We start from the raw sequence: 17674 nt of genomic DNA on the forward strand, positions 1-17674 counted from the left end.
TCATATATTGCCTCGTATTTCTTACCTCATCCGAATACTTTGTTATTTGTCCGAACGCTTGGTGTCTTAACCAAATACCTCGTGATTTGCCCAAACATCTAATATTTAATCTTGGTTCAGGTTTCAGGACTCGAACCCCATTCGATTTAGATCGGATTTTTATTCATATTATATCAGTTAAAATATAAGGACTAAATAATAATTTTTTCTTATTTTATTACTAAACAAACCTTTATTTTAAATTATCATTAAAAAAGGTCAGATATTTTGGGTAAATCCGTGCAGCAACGTAGAAAAAGTTGGCCTCAGGACAAGGAGACTTCTGATAAAGCAAGTCCACCCAGTCGACTTGAAAGCTCCTTATTAATAGAGAAGAAGTTATCTATTTTATTTATGATCAAACACAAACATTAAAGAACCAGAAGAAGCAAGAAAGTGAAAGAAAATGATGAGACAAATCGTATTGTCTATGTTGGGAAAAATTTCCAATCTTCTTGTCCAAGAGTCAAATTCAGTGCTTGGAGTAGAAGATCAAATTCAATGCATCAAAACTCTATTGAGAAGATATGCTGATGATTCTTATAATGTGGGCTAAAAGAAGCTATTAAAAAAAACTATTTACTATCTTGAAGATGTGATTGATGAGTTAATTATTAAATCAGCCCAGAGAAGCAATAGAGATGTTTGCATTCGGTATGTTTCGGCTTTCGTTCATTTGCCAATGTATTTCTCTTATTTTCTGTCTCTTGTCGATTTGCTAGATCATTATGGAGTTCGTGAGAGACTGGAACAGAGTAAGATTAAAATTTTCATGGCATATACGACGTGGTTGCTGGAAACTGGTTACGGGCACAAATCTTTTAGCGTATACGACGTGGGTGTTTAAGAGATGAATTCAGGTCTTTGAATGATTTTATAGAAGATATTAAACAATCAAAACAATTAAGTGAAGTAGGAATGACGTGGATGGAGGAACTTTGCAATGTTTGTCGCTCAACTGAGAAAGTTGTTAGGCTTTTCTTACAATGGATCAAGAACGGGAGGAGAGGACTTTTCGAAAACTTAGTGTGGGCTCCCTAGAATTTCATTTCCCAACGTAAGTTTTTCCTGTAGATGGCCTGTATTAATCATAAGATCCGTGATATTTCTACTAAAAGAGATGAAGCCATTCCAAGATCTATGTCAGGGAGTAACTGTGATACCCCTTACCCATCTACAGTGTAGCCGAGCAAGATATGCCACACAGTGTACCGGAACACCCTATTTTAATTCAATCATTTTTATTATTCCTATTTTTTTTTCATAGTTATGAAGTACAATTTGCGAAATATAATTCATTTCAGTCATTTATTGAAATCATAATTTTATTTGAGGTTCCGCAAATTTTATAGAAAATCCGGCAGAGTACCAGCTAAAAATGGAGAAAACAGTTCTTCAGAACCTGTGAAAAACACTTCCAAAATTTTCAATCAATCCCAAACTCCATTTCATCAACAAAATCTCAATATTTTTCAATAATATTTCCATTTCTCAATCATTCATCTCATATGATATTCATGTAAAAGTCATAAATAAATATTCACTTTTTCATTCATAAACACAATTTTCACTATTTACATTAATACCAAAATACATTACATAAGTTTCTATCACATAGGAGAAAATAAAACTTAATTACAAAATGCCCAAAATGAAACCTAGTGTCCTACCAATGCACTAACGTTGGTGAGGTGACACGGATACTATGCAGAGCTGCAGATGATCTCACCCAGTCTGTGGTCTACTGGGCTCTCTATCGGTCTCTCCAGAACTTACGCGTGGCAAAAGCAACGAGCTAAGCAATAATGCTTAGTGGTGCCAATAATAGAATAAAAAGAAATAACAGAAAATAAATATGCATGCATGTTCTGATGTCTTATGCAAACCATTTTTCGATAATTATTGGTAATCTTATTTATTATATATTTGTTATATTCATTATTTCATTAAATTTGTCCACTTTCATTTTTGGTTGCCCAAGTAACCTATACTGGATGACTGGACTAGATAAATGGGTAAACTGGCACTGGGTATCAAGTACCTCAAGCCGTCACACCATCAGTCATATATGTATCTCCCGGTGTGCAACAAAACAGCTAATAAGCTGTAATAAACATTAGGCACAAGGCCAAGTATCATCACAATGTCAGAATGGCTAAATGCCATAAAATCATAGAATGGCGTAATGCCATATGCAGTACTGCTAATTGAACCCTATTGGCATGCCAACCTATCCAAACCAATCTTGCTAGGTGTACTAGGGCATGTTACACTTTTAAACTTTACAATTCCTGAAATTTAGGTTTAGGTGTTACTATTCATTTCAGTAGTCAACTAAAATGTCGACTTTTGCATAGACAATAGGTACATTGGTTCTAATACTCCCAACATACCACATTTTGTATTCTAAAGTTATTGGTATTGGTTGCCAACACCATTTCTAAACTTAGTGTTAGTTATTCAAAATTTTCAGATTTCAAGCATTGTGTTTACTGTTTCATTAGTCATTTGTACAGTAGGAATTTGGCAAAGTTGTCTTCATGAAAGTTGTTCCTTATTGTGTCTAGTTATATTTATTTTTTTAAATCACTCCATTTGGAGTTTTGTAACTCAAGTTATGGCCTAAACACCATAACTGGCTGGATTGCAAACTTTTTAGATTTTCTGGACTGACCAAATCTACAGTGTTTTGTACACTGATTGCAGGTCAATTTTTGAGCATGTTATGGTCAAAATTTAGGTTAGGTTTCTTCATGAAAGTTGTAGGTCTATGTCTCAACTTACTTATGGTAAAATTTCAGGTCAATTGGATCTTTCTACACTGAGTTATGACCAAATGAATAAACACTGTTTATTTGGTCATTTTGCCCAGGCAGAATGCAAGTCACCGGGATTAGGGCAAATTTTAGGTTAACTTGGTTTAGTTTTCTGGGCAGGGTTTCTGTACCAAAGTTGTGCCATTATGTGTCTAGTTTCATGTCCAATTGGCCTTGCACCAATTGAACCTCTACAACTCTATTTATAGCTACCTAAACCTGTTGGACTCATAATCAGTCCTGCAGGTTAGCCAAGGAAACTCACCCAAACTCAAATGCCAAGCCACATCTCACTTCATTTCCTCATCATAAATAGCCAAATGGTCACTAATTGACCATTTAAACTTTTATTCACCAACACATGGACAAAGTCTCAATTTCATACCCAAACCCTAACTCAACCATCTCAAATCATGCATTTAACTTGCATTTCATTATCCTAATCATGAAGTTAATATTGAAGGCAGCCATGATACCATTTTACCTCAAAGAAAACTTCATAACCCTACCAAGTACAAGGCTGTCAAAATTTTTGGGGAGGTATACACATAATTTTTATGCAATTTTCTTATAGATTTCTACTTAATCTCACTTCCTCAACATGAAACTAAAGAGAAACATGAAGTTTGGTCACTAACCTTGAATGGAGTTAATTCCAATCTTGCAAGAGCTCTTCTTTTTCACTTCTTTTTACTCCCAAAAGCTTCACTAAGATGAACTATCAAGTTTTTGTATTGGGAATTTAGGGTTTAGTAGAAGAAAAACCAAGGAAACCATGCTTTGAAAACTTGGCAATGGAGGACAATGGAATGGGTATGGGGCGGCTGGTTTGGGTGAAAGTGATGGCTGCTAAGTTTTTTTTATTTTTTTTGCTGTATTTTTATCTCATTTTATTTATTTTAAATGGGCTTGATTAATTGTAATTGGTGGTAAGTGTTTAATGACATCATAGTGATGTCATAATTCTAATTTCTTTCATTTTCTTTCCTTTTTTTGTTTACTTAATTTCAATTTAATTTTTAACAATATTTATTCAAATTTTATTTCATTATAATTATTTACTTAACTGGACAAGTAGGCCAAAAATCACCTCTAAAGGTGAAATGACCAAAATGCCCTCCGTTTGGCTTAACAGAACAAAATTGTCTGTACTGATAGAAAAAAATTTTTTAACATTTTCTTGGCATTCTAATGCCATAGGAACCTCAATGACCCTTCTCTAGAATCTCAAATTTTATTTTATGAATTTTCCCCTGGGTCTAGGGCTCCTCGTTGCGAGAACCGCAACTTCCCACTGGGTTACCTATCGCTAGGGCACCGGCTCATTTAACTTGGTAGTATTTTATTTCTAAAATTTTTCCTAAATTTTTCTTATTAATATTTGAGCTAATTATGGTTCTTTACTTTAGTTTAAATATTTTTCCGGACATTCTAGCTGTCCAGACCGACACTGTTCACTGGAACAGTAGAATGTACAGAGTTACTACAGGGAGGGTGTTACAACTCTTCCCCTCTAATTTAAATTTCGTCCTCGAAATTTACCTGATGCAAACAGTTGAGGGAACTGTTCCCTCATCGTCTCTTCACTTTCCCAAGTTGCCTCTTTGGTGTTGTGGTACCTCCAAAGCACTTTCACCAGTGGAATCTGCTTATTTCTCAACTCTTTCACTTCCCGAGCTAGGATCCATATGGGTTCTTCTTCATATGTCAAATCCGGTTGTACTTCAATTTCTTCCATGGAGATGACATGTGAAGGATCTGAGCGGTATCTTCTTAGCATAGACACGTGGAACACATTATGGATCTTGTCCAGCTCTGGTGGTAAAGCTAGTCTATAGGCCACTGGACCCATAAGTTCAATGACTTTATATGGGCCAATGAACCTAGAGCTTAACTTACCTTTTCTTCCAAACCTCAGTACCTTCTTCCATAGTGACACCTTGAGGAACACTTTATCGCCAACCGCATATTCTATTTCTTTTCTCTTTAGGTCGGCATAGGATTTCTGTCTGTCTGAGGCAACCTTCAGATTGTCTTTGATTAGTTTTACCTTCTCCTCAGTCTGTTTCACCAGGTCTGGGCCTACCAATTTATCTTCACCCAATTCAGTCCAGCACACTGGAGTTCTACATTTCCTCCCATACAGTGCTTCATACGGGGCCATTTGGATGCTAGCTTGGTAGCTATTGTTGTATGCAAATTCTGCCAGTGGGAGGTATCTATCCCAACTTCCCTCAAACTCAATGACACAACTCCTCAGCATATCCTCAAGGACCTGACATATATTTCATGTTATTATTATCATTTCAGTTTAATATTTGTATTAGTTCAATTGGTTTTAATTGTTTACCTGGATTACTCTTTCTGATTGCCCATCCGTCTGATGATAAAAAGCTGTGCTGAAATGGAGTTGTGTACCCAAGGATTCATGCAACTTCTTCCAAAAACTCGATGTAAACCTTGGGTCTCGATCAAATATGATGGAAAGTGGAATTCCATGCAGTCCAACTATCTCACTAATATATAATTCTGCTAACTTCTCCAGTGAGTAGTCAGTCCTAATTGGTAGAAAGTGTGCTGACTTCGTCAATCTATCTACTATCACCCATACTGCATCATGCTTCTTCTGGGTGAGAGGTAGACCACTTACAAAATCCATGGTGACCCTATCCCATTTCCATTCAGGTATGCGTATAGGCTATAACAAACCTGATGGAACTTGATGTTCTGCCTTGACTTGCTGACATGTCCAGCATTTAGGCACATAGTTAGCTATGTCCTTCTTCATACCAGGCCACTAATAATGAAGCTTCAAATCATGATATATTTTTGTACTTCCTGGGTGCATAGCATAAACACTAGTGTGTGCCTCTTTCAAGATATTGGCTTTCAATTCTCCATTATCTGGTACACATACTCTTCCTTTGTAGTACAGATACCCATCTGCTTTCACCTCATATTCAGTTGCTTTCCCTTCTGAGATTTTACTCACAGTAGTCATTAATTTCTCATCTACCTTCTGCCCATCCAAAATTTGCTATAGCAGGTTTGGCCTCACTTGCAACTCAGCCAAAATAGCTCCATCTCAAGCCAAAGATAGGTGGGCATTCAATGATCTCAAAGCTTTGATGGATTTTCTGCTCAAAGCATCAGCAACCACATTTGCCTTCCCAGGATGGTAGTTAATCACACAATCATAGTCCTTCAGGAACTCAATCCATCGCCTTTGTCTAATGTTGAGCTCCTTCTGGGTTGGCAAGTATTTCAGACTTTTGTGGTCTGTGTAAATGTAGCACTTTTCATCATACAAGTAATGCCTCCATATCTTCAGTGCGAAGATAATTGTTGCAAGTTCTAGATCATGGGTAGGGTAATTCTGTTCATGCAGCCTTAGTTGCCTTGAAGCATAGGCGACCACCTTCCCCTCTTGCATTAATACACACCCTAACCCATTGTGAGAGGCATCACTGTAGACCACAAAGTCTTTTTCTGACACTGGCTGTGTTAACACTGGTGCCTCTATCAACATAGCCTTCAATTTCTCAAAACTAGCCTGACACTTGTCATTCCAGTCAAATCTGACATTCTTATGTAACAACTTGGTCATTGGAGCAGCTATTAAAGAAAATCCCTTCACAAATCTTCTGGAATACCCAGCTAGCCCCAAGAAACTTCTGACCTCAGTTGTATTTCTGGGAGGCTTCTATTCCATCACTGCTTCTATTTTCTTGGGATCCACTCTAATCCCATCAGCTGACACTATGTCTCCAAGGAATGCAATCTCATCTAACCAGAAATCACACTTTGACAACTTAGCATACAGCTTCTTTTCTCTCAGGGTTTGCAGAACAATCCTCAAATGTTTATCATGTTCTTCCCTGCTCTTGGAATACACCAAAATATCATCAATAAAAACCACTACGAATCGATCTAGGTATGGATGGATGATACAGTTCATAAGGTCCATGAATGCTGTTGGTGCATTTATTAGGCCAAAGGGCATCACCAGGAACTCATAATGCCCATACCGGGTCCTGAATGCAGTCTTTGGCACATCTGCATCCTTCACCCTCAACTGATGATACCTTGATCTGAGATCAATTTTAGAAAATACTCCTGCTCCCTTTAACTAATCAAACAGATCATCAATTCTAGGCAACAGATATTTGTTCTTCACAGTCACTTTATTCAACCGCCGGTAATCGATGCATAACCTCAAAGTCCCATCTTTCTTCTTTACAAACAGCACTGGAGCTCCCCATGGTGAGACACTGGGGCATATAAACCCCTTATCCAGTAGCTCCTGCAACTGGATTTTCAGCTCCTTTAACTCAGTAGGTGCCATCCTATAAGGAGCAATAGAGATTGGTGTTGTACCTGATAGTATCTCAATAGCAAATTCAACTTCCCTTTCTGGTGGCAAACCAGGCAATTCTTCAGGGAACACATCTGGGAAGTCTCTTACTATGGGTATGTCACACAGATTTGGCTTAGCCTGCCTAGTGTCCACCACATGTGCTAGGTAGGCTTCACAGCCTTTTCTCATCAGTTTTCTTGCAACTGTGACTAAGATAATATTGGACAAAAAATATGTCCTTTCCCTCACAACTGTAATCTCATTACCCTCAGAAGTTTTCAAGGAAATCCTTTTCAGTTTACAATCAATCATTACCTGATGACGTGACAACCAGTTCATTCCCAAAATCACGTCAAACTCATGGAAAGGCAACTCAATCAGGTCTGCCAAGAATTCATACCCCTAAATCCTTAACGGGCAACCCTTGTACACTTTGTTCACCACTATACTGTGGCCTAATGGATTAGTGACCAGAATGTCTTGATCACTCTCCCCTACTAGTATCCCCCTTTTTATGGGTAGGTTGATGCAGATGTATGAATGAGTGGATCCTAGATCCACTAATGCATCCATAGATGTGTTATAGAGGGAGAACGTACCCCTGATGACGTCCGGGGCATCCTGCTCCTCCTGAGCTCTTATGGCATAGGCTCTAGAAGGTGCTCTAACCTCTAGACTCTCTGCTGGCTCAGATGCAAGTCTCTGTGATGGTCCCACTGCCTTAGATTTACCAGATTTCCTACCCCTTTGTGGTGCAGGAGCAGGTCTGTTTACTTGTGCTGGAGCAGTTGTAGCAGTTCTGCGTGGACAGTTCCTTAACTAATGCCCTATCGACCCACACCTTAAGCAGGCACCTGTCACTCTCCAACACTCCCCCTTATGCCACTTCAGGCAACGTGGATATGCAGAAGATGCTGGGGCTAGTCCCCTGAACCCCGTCCCTGGAGAGCTGCCCACTGATGGTATGGACTGACCTCTCCTAGGGGTGAACTGTGGCTTGGGCCCCTGGGACTGACCCTGACCTTGAGGTTGTCCTGAACTATGTGTAGGTGGACCTTTGAACTTCTTCCCAGATGTAGGAGATGAGCTAGACTGACCCGGGCCCCTCTTCTATCGTCTCTCTCTTCTAGTCTACTCACTTATTCTTACTTTTTTAACTTTCATTGCAGTTTCCACTAACTTGGTGAAGTATGTGATTCCCAAGGCAGTGATCATGATCTTTATGTTATCATTTAATCCCTCTTCAAATCTCTTACACCTCTCGGCTTCATTAGGGACTATCTCGCTTCCGTAACGACTCAATCTGACAAATTCATTTTCATACTCTACCACTGTCATCTGTCTCTGCCTCAGGTTAATGAACTCTCTTCTTCTCTCTTCTAGGTATACACTGCCCACATATTTCTTCTTGAATTCTGAGAGAAAGAAGTCCCAAGTTATTACTTCTGGCTGCACTTCACTAAACACTTTATCCCACCATTGGTAGGCATCATCTTGCAACAAAGATATAGCAGCTTCTAGATTTTGCTCTGGAGTGTAGTGGAGTTATTTTAAAGCTCTGCCTATTCTGTTCTACCAGTTTTCGGCTGCAACAGAATCATCTTCTCTCTTGCCAAAGAAGTCCACTGCTCCAAATTTTCTCAATCTTTCCAAATGTGATTTCTGCTATGGAGGTGGTGGTGGTGGAGGCGGCATTACCCCAGCCATTTATCTGAAGAACTTGGCCATTTGCTGAAACATGGCCTGTGGAGGTTGAGCAAGCTCTGCTAGAGCTGGTGGAGCAGGTTCTCCCCTACCCTCAGTCTCAACTGCTGTAGGTAGAGCATGACTCTCCACTTCCTCCTCAACTGCCCTCTGTGATGTAGGGTCCATATCCTATTCAAAATAACAAAGACAAACAGATCTGCATTAGTGTCACCTCGACGCTTACAAATATAATGCATGGTATGGACTCGATCTAGGCCCAGAAACTCCTAAACCGTGCTCTGATACCACTAAATGTGACACCCCTTACCTGTCTATAGTGTAGCTGAGCAAGATATGCCACACAGTGTACCAGAACACCCTATTTTAATTCAATCATTTTATTATTCCTAATTTATTTTTTTCATAGTCATGAAGTACAATTTGTGAAATATAATTCATTTCAATCATTTATTGAAATCATAATTTTATTAGAGGTTCCGCAAATTTTATAGAAAATCCAATAGAGTACCAGCTAAAAATGGAGAAAACAGTTCTTCAGAACCTGTGAAAAACACTTCTAAAATTTTCAATCAATCCCAAACTCCATTTCATCAACAAAATCTCAATATTTTTCAACAACATTTCCATTTCTCAATCATTCATCTTATATGATATTCATGTAAAAGTCATAAATAAATATTCATTTTTTCATTCATAAACACAATTTCTACTATTTACATTAATACCAAAATACATTACATAAGTTTCCATTACATAGGAGAAAATAAAAGTTAATTACAAAATACCCAAAATGAAACCTAGTGTCCTACCAATGCACTAATGTTAGTGAGGTGACACGGATACTATGCAGAGCTGCAGATGATCTCACCCAGTCTGTGGTCTACTGGGCTCTCTATCGGTCTCTCCAAAACCTACGCGTGGCAAAAGCAACGCGCTAAGCAATAATGCTTAGTGGTGCCAATAATAGAATAAAAAGAAATAACAGAAAATAAATATGCAGTGCATGTTCTGATGTCTTATGCAGACCATTTTTCGATCATTATTGGTAATCTTATTTATTATATACTTGTTCTATTCATTATTTCATTAAATTTGTCCACTTTCAGTTTTGGTTGCCCAAGTAACCTATACTGGATGACTGGACTGGATAAACGGGTAAACTGGCACTGGGTATCAAGTACCTCAGGCCGTCACACCATCGGTCACATATATATCTCCCGGTGTGCAACAGAATAGCTAATAAGCTGTAATAAACATTAGGCACAAGGCCAAGTATCATCATAATGTCAGAATGGCTAAAAGCTATAAAATCACATAATGGCATAATGCCATGTGCAGTACTGCTAACTGAACCCTATTAGCATGCCAACCTATCCAAACCAATCTTGCTAGGTGTACTAAGGCGTGTTACACTTTTAAACTTTACAATTCTTGAAATTTAGGATTAAGTGTTACTATTCATTTCATTAGTCAACTAAAATGTTGACTTTTGCATAGACAATAGGTACATTGGTTCTAATACTCCCAACATACCACATTTTGCATTCTAAAGTTGTTGGTATTGGTTGCCAACACCATGTCTAAGCTTAGTGTTAGTTATTCAAAATTTTCAAATTTCAAACATTGTGTTTACTGTTCCATTGGTCATTTGTACAGTAGGAATTTGGTAAAGTTGTCCTCATGAAAGTTGTTCCTTATTGTGTCTAGTTACATTTATTGTTTTGAATCACTCCATTTGAAGTTTTGTAACTCAAGTTATAGCCTAAATACCATAACTGGCTGAATTGCAAACTTTCCAAATTTTCTGGACTGACCAAATCTACAGTGTTTTGTACACTAATTGCAGGTCAATTTTTGAGCATGTTATGGTCAAAATTTAGGTTAGGTTTCTTCATGAAAGTTGTAGATCTATGTCTCAGCTTACTATTGATAAAATTTCAGGTCAATTGGACCTTTCTACACTGAGTTATGACAAAATGAATATATACTGTTTATTTGGTTATTTTGCCCAGGCAGAATGCAAGTCACCCGGATTAGGGTAATTTTTAGGTCAACTTGATTTGGTTTTCTAGGCAGGGTTTCTATACCAAAGTTGTGCCATTATGTGTCTAATTTCATGTCCAATTGGCCTTGCACCAATTGAACTTCTACAACTCTATTTATAGCTGCCTAAACCTGCTGGACTCACAATCAGTCCTGCAGGTTAGCCAAGACAACTCACCCAAACTCAAATGCCAAGCCACATCTCACTTCATTTCCTCATTATACATAGCCAAATGGTCACTAATTGACCATTTAAACTTTTATTCACCAACACATGGACAAAGTCTCAATTTCATATCCAAACCCTAACTCAACCATCTCAAATCATGCATTTAACTTGCATTTCATTATCCTAATCATGAAGTTAATATTGAAGGCAGCCATGATACCATTTTACCTCAAAGAAAACTTCATAACCGTACCAAGTACAAGGTTGCCGAAATTTTTGGGTAGGTATACACATAATTTTTATGCAATTTTCTTATAGATTTCTACTTAATCTCACTTCCTCAACATGAAACTAAAGAGAAACATGAAGTTTGGTCACTAACCTTGAATGGAGTTAATTCCAATCTTGCAAGAGCTCTTCTTTTTCACTTCTTTTTGCTCCCAAAAGCTTCAGTAAGATGAACTATTAAGTTTTTGTGTTGGGAATTTAGGGTTTAGTAGAAGAAAAACCAAGGAAACCAAGCTTTGAAAACTTGGCAATGGAGGACAATGGAATGGGTATGGGGCTGCTGGTTTGGGTGAAAGTGATGGCTGTTGAGTTTTTTTTTTTTTTTTTTTTTTTTTTTGTATTCTTATCTCATTTTATTTATTTTAAATGGGCTTGATTATTTGTAATTGGTAGTAAGTGTTTAATGACATCACAGTGATGTCATAATTCCAATTTCTTTTATTTTCTTTCCTTTTCTTGTCTATTTAATTTCAATTTAATTTTTAGCGATATTTATTCACATTTTATGTTATAATAATTAATTACTTAACTGGACAAGTCGACCAAAAATCACTTCTAAAGGCAAAATGACTAAAATGCCCTCCGTTTGGCTTAATAAACCAAAATTGTCTGTACCAATAGAAAAAAAATTTTAAGCATTTTCTTGGCATTTTAATGCCATAGGAACCTCAATGACCTTTCTCTGGAGTCTCAAAAATTATTTTATGAATTTTCCACCCGGTCTAGGGCTCCTTGTTGCGAGAACCGCAATTTCTCACTGGGTTATCCATCGCTAGGGCACCGGCTCATTTAACTTGGTTGTATTTTATTTCTAAAATTTTTTCTAAATTTTTCTTATTAATATTTGAGTTAATTATGGTTTCTCACTTTAATTTAAATATTTTTCCAAACGTTCTAACTATTCGGACCGATACTGGTCACCGGAACATTAGAATGTACGGAATTACTACAGGAGGTGACCAAAGTTTATATCAACAGGGAAAACCACTTCCTCGTGATGCTGATCAACTTGATATGGTTAGCTTTGATGAGGATGTAGATGCAGTTATGGCACAGCTGCTGAAAGATGACCCCCGCTGCATCACTATTTCAATTGTGGGTGTCGGACGCATTGGAAAGACAAGCCTTGCAAAGCTAATCTATGATAGCCAGACTATTGCAGACCATTTCCCTCATCGTATTTGGGTGTCTAGAGCAACCGAGTTTGATATCATCGAACGGATTTTCAATGTTAAATATTCAACTTTAATATGTTATCCTTTTTGGCATGAAAAAATGTGCATATACGGTGAGGCAGCTAGTTAATGCTTTCTTCTTGGATGAGAAGTATCTCATAGTTGTTGATGACTTATGTTAAACCGGATCGTGCCTTCCAAGAGAATTCTGGACAAACATGGGAAGAGTCTTCATTGACATTCCAAATCGAACAATAATACTTTTCACAATTCGCAATTTCAGGCAAGCTCCACCAGTTATTGAAACTAGCTTCACTTACAGACTGCATCTCCGAAGCCATGATGAGAGCTGGGCATTGTTCACGCGCACTTTGAAGGTAAACATCCTCCCAGAGATGCAGAATCTGAAAGGACATATCATAAGAACATGTGGGGGGCTGCCAAAGGTAATCTTGAAACTAAGAGAACTACTGTCGCAAAGAGATGCAACTCTAGAGGAGTGGTCAAGGGTACTTGACCGCCTAAATCAAGACCAAGAACCCTAGTTAGAAATCCTAAATGAAATTAACAAGTATTTGCCTTTGTATTTGAGAAGATGTCTCTTTTATTTTGGATTATTTCCAGTAGGGCGTAAAATCCCTGCGAGAAGATTGATTGCCTTGTGGGTTGCTGAGGGTTTGGGGTGTCAACAGAGTAATGAAAAATCCCCTGAATATGTTGCAGAGGCATGCTTGAGAGAGATAATGAATTATAATATGGTTCAGGTGACAGAAAAGAAACTCAATAGGAAGGTTAAGACATGTTGCCTACCAGAAGCTTTGCAAGTACACTGGTTCTGAAAAGCAAAGGAAGCTAATTTTCTTCAAGGTCACTCTGACATTTCCAATACCAACATTGGTGTAATACGCCGTCTCGCTGACCATCTTCAGCAGAATGATGCCATCTTTGATGATATTCATTGTTACAGCAATGCTTCCTCATACTCTCGTTACAGATGTGGTCTCCTTTTTATCCTTTGATACTAGAGAAGGAAGCAGGCCTGGAGAAGATATAGGGAACTTTCTTGATAGATCCATCTCAAGCAATTGCTTCCGTTTCCTCTGGGTGTTGGATCTGGAAAATGTATACAGGCCAAAACTGCCCAAGGCACTAGGTCAACTCACTCGGTTGAGGTATCTTGGGTTGAGATCAACGTACCTGGAGATGCTTCCTGTGTTCATTAACAAATTGCTAAACTGGATTTGAAGCGCACTTGCATCAGCACTCTTCCCAGTTCATTATGGAAGATGCAAAAGCAAAGGCATTTGTTTCTGGATGAGAGTTTCCGCAACACATTTGTGCCTCTACAAGAAGAAAGCTCTCTGGTGGATCTTCAAACACTATGGGGCGCATTTGTAGATGAGGATAGTCCAGTGAGAAATGGCCTGGACACTTCATTGAACATTAAAAAATTGGGACTGAAATGCAAGATATCAGTGCCGTCTCAAAATGCAGCAATGTCCTCACAACTGGTTGATGTCGCAAACTGGATTGTAAAACTAAAAGACCTTCAATCCTTAAGATTGAAATCATTTGATGAATCAGGCCAGCCCTGGGATCTGCACTTGCAGTCTTTGGTAGAGCATGTGGATCTTTCCAATATATATTTGGTTGGAAAGCTGAAGAATCAGCACCTGGTATCTGCGTTAACAAGGAGCCTAATTGACCTCACCTTGTCAGCATCTGGACTGGTAGAGGATCCAATGCAAACGTTGGCCAAGCTACCCAACCTTAGAATCGTTAGGCTGTTGTCCAGATCTTTCACAGGAAAGAATATGCTTTGCAGTTTTGGAGGATTTCCAAAGCTTGAAGTCCTCAAATTCTGGGAGCTAGAGCTCCTGGAGGAGTGGAATGTGGAGGAAGGAGCACTGACTAGCCTGAAGGACTTGGAAATCAGATCCTGTGGAAATTTAAAGATGCTTCCTGATGGACTCCAGCATGTTAGGACCCATCGCGAATTGAAATTAACAAAATTGCCAATGGTATCATCAAGGATTAAGGATAATCTTGGTGGGAAATGGAATAAAATTGCTCATATACGCCATGTGTGGAAGGAAGATTGATAATGCTAAGTCCAACAGATTCATGGGTACGTTTTCTACTGTTTATTTAACATCCTATACCATTTAATTTGTTAGAATTTTTACTTAATTATCAAGATAATAATAAATTTACTTGTTATATTGCTTTTTCATTCAGGATTTATTCTCAAAGTCATGATTCAGACCTAATCAAATGAGATGATGATGATAATGATGAAGATGAAAGCTGTTTTATCTAATAAATACAATTAATCATTTGCCAATCTTGTGTTCTTGTTTCTGCCTTTTTCTTTTCCTTTTCTCTGTTTACAGATCTGTGTGAACGAATTTGAGTGTAATGTAATTTCTTCTGTGATGCTTTCCAAGCATTTCTTTAGATAAACATCAACTTCAATTATGTTTGTAATTTTCATTATAAGATGAAAAGTTAGGATTGCAATGAGATTGAATTAATAGAAATAAAGATGTTTCTTTATTCCTCTGTTTGTGCCTCTAATGGGTATGAAAGAGAGGTTTTTGGCTAAAAAGCAAAGGTAGATGAGATTAAGATTGTTATGTGTATATAATTTCCATTATTCAACTCAAATTAGATAGTTGAGGTATAATAATAATAAAGTACTAATATTTATGCTTCAATAAAGCAGTCCGTAATCTCACTTGGTTGATGTATTTTGGCTTGAGATGCTTCCTGCGTTCATCCACAAATTGCCACTGGGCGCTTTTGTAGATGAGGATGGTCCAGTGAGAAGTGGCGTGGACACTTCTTTGAATCTGGGTTGCTTCTGCAAACTGCAGTGCCTGCCAAACATTTCTGATTGTAAGGTGGTAACTATACTGAGCCAACACAAACAGGCCCAAACTATGGTAGTAGTTCTGGTTGGGCTTCATCCTTTGTGCACATTTTGATCATTGTCTTGAGTGTTTGGAGGTTGGCTGGCCCAGTTGCCCCTAACTAAGCTCAATTCCTTTTCCAAATTCAATTCCAATCTTCTCATTGACTGCTTTATTAATTCAAGACATTGGAATCCAATTGTTAGGAAGACTTTGATGAAGTCTTCCTCTATCCATTTAATTTTTCTAATGAGTGTATGTACCTTTATTTGCCTTTAGGGTGATGGCTGGCTCAATTATAGAGGGGATGGAAGTGTTTTCTAAAGAAATTTACTATGTGAAAGCAATGAAGACAAGGAAGACTTTAAATGAATAAAGCCAACTTCTATCACATGTTCACCGTATTATAATACCAATTCATTGACCACTCCCCCCCACCGCCCTTTTGTTTTGGGTCATTCTCTTGCAACTTCTTGTGGAAGTTGGAAAGATTTGGGAAAGGATTTTGATTAAATTTTTTTAAGCATCTACCAAAAAGGAAATTCATTAACAAATTCATAAGATTCTTCTTTATTAGTTAAACTTAAATTTCTTTTTTTTATTAAAACAAAATTTTTTGATTTTAAAACCTTATCTTAGATTTAATTATCATTAAATTTTGAATATTTATGTAGATTTAGTATTTAATAGAGCTGATTAGCAAAAAAAAATTCCTATAATTGATTTAAATTAATTTATAATTAAGATTTAGAGGGCATTTAACTTAACTGATGAAAATCAGCTTTTAAACTAATTTGAGTTTACAAACATTTAAAATTTTAAGAAGTTATATATTTAATTAAAATATTTATAAATAATTGATAAACAGTTAATGTATTTGATAAAAAGTAAATTATAAGCATATTTATTATTAAAATGAATAAAAAGATAGTAAATAAGATTTATAATGAAATTTTTTTTGTTTATTTTTTTAATTTATAATTTTAACTTATAAGTTCAAAAATTATTATAAACAAATAGGTCAATCTATATTCAGAGCTTATAAATTAGTCAAACCAGCTTATAAATTAAAATAAACACTTCTTAATTATTGTTTGTTGTTGGTTTATCACTAATTACCTTTTCTTTAACTAAAATGTTATTTAGAGCCAAAAGCATATATACATATATATCAATTAAAGCTTTAGCTTTGCTTAAATTCTGGTTAATTAAAGATGAGAAGGAAAAGGTAGAGAAAGCTAAAAAGAAAGCCAAAAAGAAAGCACACTAATTATTTTTATATGCAAGAACAATCCTGGCCATTGTTTTTTTTTTCTACTTTTTTAATTTATTTCATGAAAATTTTGCCTCCAGTTGTTGATATTATAAAATTTATTTCACTGATAATAAAAATTAGTCATATGTTTGGAAATTTTACATAAAATATTAAAAAATTACAATATCATATATATAAAAAAAGAAATTGTTGATCTCAATTCAATTAGTTTTCTTTTATCATTGAAAATATTTTTATCACTAATTTAATTTTATTTAATTATTTAGCTTTTATGTACAAATATATATTGAATATATTACTAAAGACACATTTTTCATATTTAATGAATATGTTTACACTGAGTGGGATAACTTAGTTCCTCAGTGTCTTGTACAAATTCTTTTAATTATACTATAAGAATTGAAAGTATAACTCTATTAATAATTTAAATTTTTGACACGATAGTAAGCGCTTAACCCTGTAATTAGTATTAAAGTCGAGGTGGTCATAGATTCGAATTCTTAATAAATTTTAGGAGATTGGTGCTACTAAATAAGAATAATTCAGTGAGCCAACATTCTATTTAAATTTTTTCTACTAACAGTTAAACCTTTTGGCATATTAATAAATGTTTGATTTTATAAAAATAATTATTAAGTTAAATTGATTTAAAATTTATTTATTTATTTCTGAAATTAAAATTATTAAAAGTGACAAAGAAAATTTTTTTATTTAATTATATATATACGCACACTTTTTTAACTTTTTGCGCATGCGATCTATTTTATTGAACCGTCCGTTGGCTTTGTTGTGTTGGAGTTGCACTTTAATTCTTTTTAAAATTTCATTTACTTTTTATATTTCAAGATTCATGATTGTAAGAAAGCTATGCTTATAATTCTGCTTTTGTTTA

The 17674-nt window shown here is 36.3% G+C and overlaps 1 pseudogene; it reads left to right on the top strand.

Moving 5' to 3' along the window:
* The first annotated feature begins 445 nt into the window (after positions 1-445).
* Positions 446-15814, top strand: LOC110657652 (putative disease resistance protein At1g59780; annotated as a pseudogene).
* Positions 15815-17674: the final 1860 nt, after the last annotated feature.

Source organism: Hevea brasiliensis, chromosome 6 (assembly GCF_030052815.1).
Source record: "Hevea brasiliensis isolate MT/VB/25A 57/8 chromosome 6, ASM3005281v1, whole genome shotgun sequence".
NCBI lineage: Eukaryota > Viridiplantae > Streptophyta > Magnoliopsida > Malpighiales > Euphorbiaceae > Hevea > Hevea brasiliensis.